The 11,890-nt window shown below is 38.0% G+C and overlaps 1 long non-coding RNA gene and 1 pseudogene across 2 annotated transcripts; both read left to right on the plus strand.

Annotated features, from left to right (window-relative positions):
- Window positions 1–4,591: 4,591 nt before the first annotated feature.
- Window positions 4,592–6,379, plus strand: LOC307074762 (annotated as a pseudogene). Its single transcript has 5 exons — window positions 4,592–4,622; window positions 4,749–4,808; window positions 5,083–5,202; window positions 5,320–5,520; window positions 6,074–6,379. The product of its transcript is annotated as an uncharacterized misc_RNA (transcript).
- A 3,381-nt stretch (window positions 6,380–9,760) lies between these two features.
- LOC307074985 lies at window positions 9,761–10,610 on the plus strand. The gene is made up of 3 exons (XR_013811827.1): window positions 9,761–9,900; window positions 10,008–10,138; window positions 10,481–10,610. It is a non-coding gene; the product is annotated as an uncharacterized lncRNA (long non-coding RNA).
- The last annotated feature ends 1,280 nt before the right edge of the window (window positions 10,611–11,890 follow it).

Raw genomic sequence — 11,890 nt, forward strand, 5'->3', positions numbered from 1 at the left:
GTTAATAGTGTCCAAATAACTCTAAATTAAGTCTTTGTTACTTAGAATATGTTCCCCATACTAAAGTGACATCTTGATCATTACTAATTCACTAGTAATTGAACACTTATTAACCAACACATGTTCCCTAATCTAAAGTTGCCTCCTTTTTACACTTAGTTAATATATTATAGCACATAACTACTGCAATGAACAAGCGATGGGTTACACCTTTGAAAAAAATGGATCTATCTATAGGTTCCCTCTCATTCAGTGGTAGAATAACAAAGACAGCACAAGTACAAATACCTCATTTATTAAACCACTGGTTCAGGTTTTCCCAAGGCTGACAACAAATACTGCCTGAAAATTCAAACACTGACAAGTATCAATGTTTATAAACATGTCATACAATATGGTATCAAATGTATAAGCAGGTCATACTGTATGATAATACAGGTACTCTATTGTTGAACATCTGTGTGATCCTTTAACCAAAATCTGCCTGCTTAAAAAAAAACACAATATAAAATACTGCACAATATTAAGTACAAAAATACAATAAATTGCACAATCTAAAAAATATAAAACCTGCACAGCTCAACATGAACTTGCTCTTCATCAGCTAAACTACACATGTCAAAGCTTAGAACAAATGTACTGAACTGTACAAACATTGCACTTTCACAGCCTAAACTTGCTCTATAATTACTGCATCAGGTTGATTTATTTCCCGTGCACAAATATTTCACTTTTCCAATACAATATAACAGAATTTTAACTGAACAAAGAAGCTCACTTGCATTTTAATACTTTAACAAGGGAAGGAGTTGGCCTTTGGCCTTCATGTCCATGATAATAGTATTTTTCTCAGAGGTAACAGTACATTTAGTGTGTCGAAACTTTTGACTGGTAGTATAAATATCAACTTGATATCTGCATCTACATTTCAGACAGGTTTCATACTGGATATTTTTTCCTAATGTCATGCAAAAGCATTCCAAGTGTTCCGTTATTGTGATGTTTTCCACGCCAATAAGTCCACTCAATTACATCTAAGTGATCCCTCAACAGTTTTTGTGTGCGGTTCCCTCTTTGTCTCCAGATAGTTGACTTGCAAATAACCCAAAATCTCTCCAGGTTTTGTGTATGTGCACCTGTAACAGGGTCGACAAAAAAATCTTGATGGTTGATAGTCAGGTGATTGTACCTTTCATCCTGAAGACGGCGGTAAGACCTCCACCCATCTGAAATGACAGAGCTTCCACGACAAACATACTTCTTTATTAGAGGCAAGAGATGCCTGACTGAACGGTGATGCACAATCTTAAGAATGGGTCTCCTCCTGTCATTCTTAATCCCTAGCATTCCGAACACCCAGGAACTCCTGTTGCTTGCCCGTCCTCTGTTGTACTGAAATTCACAAGAGCAAATATTTCAAAATGAGGACAATGGCACTCACAATACAATGATTCTGCAATAATGGTGGGAAATGGGAGAGAATAAATCATAAGTCAAAAATTCAAAAGTTCTCTCTAGCTTTGGAGTAGTGGTGCATGTTTACAAATATTGAACTGTTCTGGGGTGTAGGAATAATGTGGTTTCTTAAAACTGACATTCCCCTCTATTGCATCAATGAACTACAATGTATCTTATTTCATAATGCAGTAGTTACTTCTCGAGATACAGCAGATACACCTCCAAGCACCTCAGGCAAAAACAGGTTTTAAATGTATGTATTGTCTCTACTTTCAGTAGCTGAGTTTAGCTCAGACTTAACCAACATCGAAGACATGTTTTTAGACACAAAATCATGTATTTGGCATCAAAGTAATACTCATAATTGTTTAAGTAACTTTCATACCTTTCTTTTATGGCCAAATTTGCTTTCATCTATCATAACAATCTCTGCTCTTTGTCCAACAGTCTGCTTGCCTCTTCTTCTCATTCTTTTCATTCCTGATTTGCAAACTCTCCGCAGCTTGTCTGCAAGTTTACTCAGAGTTGCAGAACTCAGAGTAATTCCTTCCTGCAGCATGTCCACTTGTCTCAGTCGAAGGCCTTGGGCGAATCTGTAATAGATCAACCAGATAAATATTTCAATGACACAATTTAGAAGTGGGGGGTTAAAACCAATTTCTTAAGTTGTCATAATTATAACCATAATTTCTCATTTGCAGTCCCACTTGCAGACACAGCAGATACTCATAGCCTGAATACAAGAGTGTATTTAACCGGAAACAACAAATCTCAAAAGCAAAGTAGGGTGAAGAACATTCCCTGTATGAGGGGAGGAATGGAATAAAATCCCAAAACAAATTAAATCTGCTGTATCTTTGAAGAGTTTTAAGAAACAACCGAAAAAATGGATACTGAGTAAATTAGCACAGTGAAGTGTCTGTTTAGAAAAGTTAAGTTCTTTTGAACTTGTGTGGGTTTTTTTCTCGCCAATGAATTAAGTTATTTTGAGACAATTTCCGGGAACCACCTAAAACCTAAAAATCCACAAGACCTTTGTACTACATTGGACTCTTCACAACCCAGTACTTATACAATTACACATAGTTGATAAATTCGACCAATGTTCAGAATTCTTCCCATATAATGTATAAACTCATGTCTCGTAAGCATTGGCTCTTATAGGACCCATCCCAACCAACAGTATAGTGAGAACATTCAAAGAAAACAATATGGTCCGAGTTTGTCTTTGATGGCTTTTGTTATTATACAATGTAAAACCACGCACCTGTAGATGTAATGCATCCACGTATGCAGTCGAATGTGAGAATTCTCAAACATTGAGCCACTTCGGATGGACCTCGACACCGTTTTCCCTTTGTGACAGGAATCTCGGCATGTCCTGATGATTAAATCCAAAGGTTAATGTAACAAAATAAAAACCTATGATACTGTGCTGATTTCACTTAATAAAAATGTAACATAAATGAAGATGGAGAGGGGGACATAGATGTTTATGTATAAGTGTTGAAACAGCTAAGATTGGGATTGAACAAGGTAGTAGTCCTTGTGATTCCCTCCCCCCATGCAATCTCAAAGCACAACAGAACAGTCCCATTTCTAGGCCTACTTGACAAGTAATATCTACAACTGTTACACCTTAAATTGGGACATTTGAGTAAATTTAGCTGTGTCTACTCTACTCTACTTGTCACCACTTGTGCTTACGTGCCACGCAGCATGAAAAGGGTGATATCAATCAATTAATCCCTGTGCATGTACAAGTTTAAAGTCAAGCTGATTGGTGGCATGTATTGTTAAATAGGTGAACAATATGACCAGGAATGTGATCTAAAATTGGTAAAAAGGCATTTTTCATTTCAGATTTTGTACACATATAGAACTTTGTGGAAACATGAACACCCCTATCTCTACCAAATAAACAGTAGCTCACTTAAAAATTAAAATTTGCAGCTGTGTGTGTGATTTGTATTGTGACTGTCTAGATGTGACTTAGCATATTTTGTGTGTACACCACTCATAACTTCTGTATTAAAAAGATTGTCGTAAAATATAGGATTTGCCACTGAATTCTAGCAGATATAATTGGATGGCTGCATGCTGCACACTCCCCTATGCTTACACACAAAGAAAGAATTAATAAATAAGGCACATGTCTAGTTGTTCTACTCACCATGCTGCCTCCTTTTTGCCGTAGGACCGTTTCAACTTCATAACATGAGAGCAAGAGGGGCATTTCATCCATTTTCGAAGTAGGCCTTCTTTCATTAACCATCTGGTGAACTTGTAGTTTTCCTTGGGGCACCGTCTAAAATGTATTCGACTCAAAAACTCGTAACCCAACAACATATTTGTTAAACCTATACCTATGGAATAATATTAGATTCAAAGCTCATAATATTGCCCCGCGCACCCGTCTTCTTTGATGTCTAAATGTGTAAACAGTCTCGCAGTCCTGCATCAAAGAATGGCGCGAAGTGCCATTACAGTAATTGACATAACAATCTACCAATCCGTAGCCGTGTTCGCCGTTGCTCTCATCCAATCATTGACTGTTACTATGCTGTCATGTGACATCCTCATCCAATCATCCAAAGGGAGCCACCAGTCACGTCAAAGATTCGGAGAAGGTGGGTATTTGCCGTTTCGTTCACAGTTTGGAGAGTGAAGAGGGAAATTCGTGTAACAAAAATGGTAAGTTAAGCGCTAGCCTGTTAATTGAAACTCCCCCTGAGTTTTGTAAGCACATCATAACGCCCGTCCTCGGGCCGTTTACATAGTTAAAGAGTAGTAAACCCTCCTATTTATCTGCAGTGTGTAGGCTAATTAGCTAATGTAACGTTAAGCTAGCTGAGTGCGTGAGTGTGCACGTGAGCTGGGTGAATATTAGGAAAGAAACTAACATTAACATAAAATGTGAATGTAGGTGCACATGTAATGCTTTAGTATGAACCATATTTTGTAATGAAAAATAAATTATGCACTATGCAGTCATTCGAACAAGAAGAGCTTTTGAATCTTGTGTAGATTATTTAACTTACATTTTGCCGGTTATAGTGACATGAATTTATTTATATTTTTACAGCCTAAGGCCAAGAAGAAAATGTCCCTAAAAGTCCCTAAAAATGACTCGATGACAGAGGTGACCAAAAATGATTTGGATGGTAAATTTTTCTTTGTCAACTTTCAAGTAACTTTAATACCTAAATAATTAGCTTGTCCAAATGTGTTTAAACATTGAAAGTCCTCTATTCATATGTTGATTTTGTTGTACCTATGCCATACTGTAGGTCCTGAAGTTGAAGGAAGCTCTGCTCCAAGTCGCAGCAGCATAAGCAGCTTTGGATCAGGTAATGATTTCTCATTTTCTAGCAGTGTATCTTAGCAGAGTTTCATTTTTTGCTAGGGATTTTTCCTGCCTGAGATTAAAGTTGTTGCCAGATTTTGTCAGTATACATGTGCTTACAAATCAAGTTGAGGCAGCCGCACACACCATATCTGGTCCACTACCTTTGTTACATGCATGTCATTCTCTCTTTCTCTCTCACTCACTCACTCACTCACTCACTCAATACTGTCAAATCATAATATTTTTTGTATCCTGCTCTCATTTTTGTTTTTAAGGGTCAATCTCCAAAGTGGAGTTCCTAGAAGCAAGGATCCAATGGCAAGAAAAAATAATAAAGGATCTTGAGCAAGAGCGCAATTTCTTGCGTGAGCAAATCATGCGAAAGAAGAAATCATGTGAGTGATTTGGGAGCAACTTGTATCTGCAAAATGTAATGTAATTGTAATGAAAGGTGTGATATGTCTTCATAACAATCTGATCTTTGTCTCATCTATCCTCCTATTTGATCAAAGCTCAACCAAAAGTATTTACTTTGGAGGACGACGACGAGGATGACGATGGTAACATGGATGAAGATGACGTCATTCCCCCATCTTCTCCAAACATCAGTGAGTCCTCGGACAGTGATGTTGTCATCCAAAGACGGAAGAAACGTTGGACACAGCCACCTGCATCTGCAACTGTGGCTGTGCTTGGAAAAGCTCATGTGAGAGGTAAGAATGGCATAACTTGAACCACCTGCCCTGTTAGCAACAAGTGGTCATGAAAAGTAATTATTAATAAAAGCATTGGAAGAGCTGTTAAAAATATATGTTCTGAAGTAATTATGAGGCAAAAATACAGATCTTCAGTTCTAGAGTCTGAATATACTAGGAATTTGATGATAAATAAAAATTAAATGTCTAAAGTAAAAAATGTGGCTTTCATCAAGAATAAAGCTTCATTTTATTTTGCAGCATTCACACTAATTATTATTCAACATCAAATGTATTGCTAGAAAGATTTGTCTCTCAGAAGTAAACATAATTCTGAACCGTAAGACTTACCAACTAAACAGATCTTAGAGTATCATTTTTGCATTGAATTCTGAACCACATATTGTGCATGTAATCATATCAGTAGATGAGCGGATTGTCCCATTCCTAGAATATGCTTCATACTTTTATCAAAAGAGAAGTGACCGGTTTGAGCAATTTCAGCTGACCTTAAGCCGTTGTTTGTGCTCATTTCTCGTGTTCTTTTGTTTTTGTTTTATATATTTTTCAGCAAAAGGACCAGCTGAGGTTATCAGCAGATATAAAAAAGTCTTGAAAAGCTTAAGCAAAGTCCGCACCATGACTGAAGCCTTCAGAATCAATGGCGTGGACCGGGGAACCATCAAGATGACTGCTGCAATTGCAGAGCTCAGCATTGGATCCTGAAACCTTCAAGACCCTGAAGTATGATCCTGCAACTGAGACCCTGCAGTCCTTTGCTAAGAGGTGTGCAACGCACATTACCCCTGAGAAGAAGAGCATTATAGAGGACATGAAGGCCAAAGGCCAACTCCTCCCCTTGTTGATGAAATATTAAAGACTTAAGTGATCTGCTTTGTTCAGTTAAAGATCGGTTGTATTGTATTGGAAACGTGAAATATTAACCTGTGCAGATTTAGTTATATCCTTGTTAGTGCACAGGGGAAATAAATCACCTGATGCAGTAATTATAGAGCAAGTTTAGGCTGTGAAAGTGCAATGTTTGTACAGTTCAGTACATTTGTTCTAAGCTTTGACAAGTGTAGTTTAGCTGATGAAGAGCAAGTTCATGTTGAGCTGTGCAGGTTTTATATTTTTTAGATTGTGCAATTTATTGTATTTTTGTACTTAATATTGTGCAGTATTTTATATTGTGTTTTTTTTAAGCAGGCAGATTTTGGTTAAAGGATCACACAGATGTTCAACAATAGAGTACCTGTATTATCATACAGTATGACCTGCTTATACATTTGATACCATATTGTATGACATGTTTATAAACATTGATACTTGTCAGTGTTTGAATTTTCAGGCAGTATTTGTTGTCAGCCTTGGGAAAACCTGAACCAGTGGTTTAATAAATGAGGTATTTGTACTTGTGCTGTCTTTGTTATTCTACCACTGAATGAGAGGGAACCTATAGATAGATCCATTTTTTTCAAAGGTGTAACCCATCGCTTGTTCATTGCAGTAGTTATGTGCTATAATATATTAACTAAGTGTAAAAAGGAGGCAACTTTAGATTAGGGAACATGTGTTGGTTAATAAGTGTTCAATTACTAGTGAATTAGTAATGATCAAGATGTCACTTTAGTATGGGGAACATATTCTAAGTAACAAAGACTTAATTTAGAGTTATTTGGACACTATTAACACTTGTAGTTTTGTGTATTTTTTATGTAAGAACAGACCATATTCATTAAGTGTTATTAAGGGAGAATAACTTCTTGTGGTACTACCACCTTATAAAGTCCATACTAAGCAAAGCATATCGAGATCATAATTCATATGCAACAACTTCCTTACTTACTGCTAATAAGCAATAATTCTGAGGTTATTGAGGGAAAACTCTTAGTTAATGGCTTACTGGTTGTATAATAAGGCCATGCAGAATAAGGCATTAATAAGTACTTAATAATGACTAATGAAGAGCCAATATGTTACTAATTTGCATGCTAATAAGCAACTAATTAATGGTTAATAGGTGTACCTTAATATAAAGTGTTACCAAAATAAGAAATAAAATGCAGATTTGCAAGCTCATAGCATTGCACTCGTAAACTTATAAAATCGTTGTTTTAAGTGGTTCAGATGTGAAGTGACACAGATGTGACCTATAATAAAAATAAGATGAATTGCACAACAGTATGAATCTTGTGCAATATTTTTTTGATTTCACAGTTTCCAAGAAATTTGAAATTCCTACCTTGGACTTAAAAGTCTATGATGATTTGAACACTGAAGTTGACGAGGACGCGTTTGCGTTTCTCGTAATGAAACCAGACCTGGGTGTGCTTGAAGTCTGTTTGCCCAAGGGCTCAGATTTTGAGGGTGAGTAACTTGTTAACTTGGAGTCTTATAATCCATTTAGTCCTAACCTTGTAATGCAACATAGTAAAGAGAGACTTATCCACGTTGCATGACATTTTGAATAAACATGCCTCTTCAGACACTTAAAAAAGCATCTGAGGAATAACTAGCTTGGTGTGTGGATCCATCCTAATCTAATGTGATCTTTTACATTACTCTTATCACAGATGATCCCCTCTTAATAATGACATGTTATTATAATCACACCTGTTATGTTAACATGCTAGAATCAGTGAGCCCCTCTACAAGCCACTCCGTTGCCAGCAGCAACAGCTCCTTTCTCAGCTCTAGTGCAGAAAATGAAGGGGACTCTGATGACACCATCATTTTGCAGCCTAGTCCTGGCCAAAGAAACAGAGATGACCTGACTCGTCTTGCTCGGGTAAGCTTTGCAGATGGAGAGATCAAGATGATCAGCATGGTTTACATTTTTGTCACTGTAAATGTAATTGGCCACCAAATCCATGTCCCTCCCCTCTTTATTTTCCCCTCACACTTAGATGATTGAAAAGATTCTGAGGGAGAAACCTGGAGGAGAGAGGATCCTTACAGAGTAGGCTCGGAAAAAAAGCCTAACAGATTCCAGAAGACGTGACATGGTGAAGATATTGGTTGCACACATGGCGAGTGAACATGGGTATGTTGTCATGTAATTAACATCCAACCCTAACATTTATGGTTGTATTTGGTTCAGACCAAGTGCAGTAGGCGTCGGCATAGGAGTACTTTTATTTGGATCTCATACGTGTGTGTGTGTGCATACTTTAGGACGAGCCCTTCAAGGCGTGTTAAAGAGGACTACGCAAAGGGCATCACTGCATTGTTTCCATACCTGGCCGATCCCCAGGGCACTTTGGGCTATGTAAGTAAATAAAACAAGTCTAACCTCTTCACTCATTCCTTCTAGTATTGATCAAAAAACCGAGTGAGATTGCAACAAATTATTAACATTTCTAAATGCTGACCTTGTCTCCTAACCTCAACAAGTTGAACACAGCAGATGTCAGACTGGTTGACCTTGATTTCATCAATTCTCCAGACAAGAACATGTGTTAGTTTTTTAAGGATTAAAAATAAACACTTTCTTGGTTTTTAAGAGCATTATTACAATCCAGTAGATGGGGGTGGATTTCTTGCATGGAGAGTGAAAACGCTTCAAAAAGAAGCCTCAGAGGGACAAAAGAAAAGAAACCCTCAGCCACTGACAGGTACATGATTTTTAGTGTGTTAGATTTTTTTTTTTCATGAGTTCACATGTTCAATTCATCTTTAATGTGCATAGTGCTTTTTTGTTACAGTGATGTGCATCGCAGGGGGTTTAGCAAAAAGACGATTGGCCGTTTGTGTAAGGGGTGAAAGTGGCTTAACTATTTTGAGAAGTAAAGCAAGTATTGCATCAGTATGTGGTTTCACTGTTACAGGTCACTGTTCACTGATCACTGTTACAGGTGGTCCAGATTCTGGTGACAGAACCCCCTTCAGTAAGGAAAATCGGCTAACCACAGAAACCCAGTGTTGCGAGGCCATCGCACTCATGAAGCATACAACTGATGAAGCAATCATCAAGGAGAAGATGAAACAGACCTTCATCCATCGCCAAGAAATGGTTCATGACCCAGTGAAGTCCTCTGAAATATTCACCACCTTTCCAAGATTTCTTGACATCACGGGAATGTATGTTGCTCTTCGAATGCCTTGCATTAAAATCAAGCTGAAATGAAAAATGACTTAAACAGATCACATTCCTGGTCAGCCCTGGTGCACCTATTAACAATATATGCCATGTTGTTTTCTGTATTCCATCTTGTCTGCAGATAGTGCAGGATTTCAGTCTGATGTTTGGTGATGACATCTCTGCAAAGTTCCTGGAGAAGTGGCCTACTCACTACAGGCAGAAAGTCCTTGAACAAACCCGTGGCCTCACCCAGACAAGCGACCTTGAAGATCTCCTTCATAACGCTGAATCCACAACAGAAGAACTGGAAGATGGTACACTCAAATTAAAGAAATAATAATAATGGAAGAAGGAAATGGTTTGGAACAAAAATATAAACATTTTAGTAAGAATGTCTTTCTGAATTTTCTTGTATTTTCAGGATGGGACAGTGAGATGTCCTCCATCTTGCTCCTTATCCACCTCATGCCACCATCACCTCATGGCCGCAACAAGAGACCAGGAAAGCTCTCTGCCAGACAAGCCATTGACCACCTTGTGAAATTCATCAAGGTAATGTTACAGTTTAATTAAAGTTTAAAAGGGCTCACTGTTCTGTCCGAAATATTAAATCTTAAAACTATACTCTTGTGAAATCATGTGATGACCATGCTCATCTGTAATCAGCGAGTGCCGTGTGATATTTCTCTGATTTGGCTCCCCACAGATCGATCACCATCAGCCCCAGATACGCTGATATGAATAAATCTATTTATTTTACATTTAGCAAAATAAAAAATATAAGGCTGAAATCTTGCATTTTGTGGCAATAAGTGATTCTGGTGGTGATGATTGGGCCCTAAACTGCAACAGATACATTTTAATAGCAAGACTGATTAAGTTTTCTTTTCACAGACTGGGACCAGTATTGAAGGGCATCTGGACAGCTTCACAGAGAGCCGTCAACCCTATCTACTGGCTGTGGGAACCAAGAGGAGCGCCACACACAAATATTTCATTGTTATCGACAAACATGCAATCCCGTGTCAGTCACCAGATTCTCTTGCCTCTTTTGACGAGCTTTTTAAAGCTCATTTCGTCTTCGCTACCTCGTACAACAGGGATCTGGCCAATGTCTACCACTTCTTGCAAACCGCAGTTTATCAGATTGATACTGCTACCGCCAAGGTGAATCCCAGGGTCAAAGAGATGAGAGCTCGGATGCTGCACTGATTTTGACACCTTGAGATGTTTTGTTTCATTTGCAAAGGCCCTCAAGCAAATGACAGTTCACTAATCAAGCACTTGAAGGTGATCCACGGACTTTGTTCAGGAAAGACACTTCGTCTGAAATGTGGTCAGCCTGCTTGTTCTCGTTTCTTTGGTACTTTTTCAGGGTTTCGAAAGCATCTTAAAGCACATGGACCTTGTGATCCTGGTGAAGGCCCCTCAACTGAAGATTTAGCTGTAAGTTTTGTTGATGACTTTCCATTAAACAGTGCCCCCTCTGACCCAGTCCTATTTAATAAGAGTCTTGTGGACAGCTGTGCTGCGACAGTGGCTGAACTTAAAGTGGCAGTTGTAGGCAAAACTATCATTAACTCTTTGGTTACTTCAATGGAAGAGATTGTTGATGATATCCATAATCAAGCAAAAGAATCTGTGAAGCAGTGTCTATCTTTACAGGAACCTATCAAAAGTGAGGTTGAGTGTAAAATTGATCAGTGCTTTGGAAAAATTGAAAATCCTTTTGGTGTCTTAAATTCTGAAACTAAGAGAAGGCAGTATTTCACAGAGAAGTGGGGAAGGGTGGAACCCGTTGAATGTGTTCTTGGTACAAGATTTGATACACGGCGCAATCGGACTACTGGAACTTATGATCCAGTTGCTGTCACTGAAGTTGGTTTATATCCCAGTTTTGAAAACGTTAGACTTCATTTACAAACACCCTAAGATAAAAGAGATGATGCAGAGTCATTCCAGTTCAAGAAAAGATCTTCTTAATGACTTTTGTGATGGAGATCTTTTCAAGAGTCATCCTTTATTTTCAAAACAGAAGCATGCAATTCAGTTGCAACTTTTCTATGATGATTTTGAATGCGCAAATCCGTTGGGGAGTAAAAAGGGAATACATAAAATAGGAGCAATCTATTTCACCTTGCGCAATCTTTCTCCAAAGCACAACTCAATGCTGCTTAATATTCATTTGGTCGCTTTATTCCATGCCCAAGACATTAAAACATATGGCTTTTCTAAAATACTTGATCCAATTGTGCAAGACATTAAAGAGCTGGAGACTAAGGGAATTCGGGTCCCACTGTATGA

This window comes from Pollachius pollachius (genome assembly GCF_949987615.1).
Source record: "Pollachius pollachius genome assembly, chromosome: 4".
NCBI classification, from domain to species: Eukaryota; Metazoa; Chordata; class Actinopteri; order Gadiformes; family Gadidae; genus Pollachius; species Pollachius pollachius.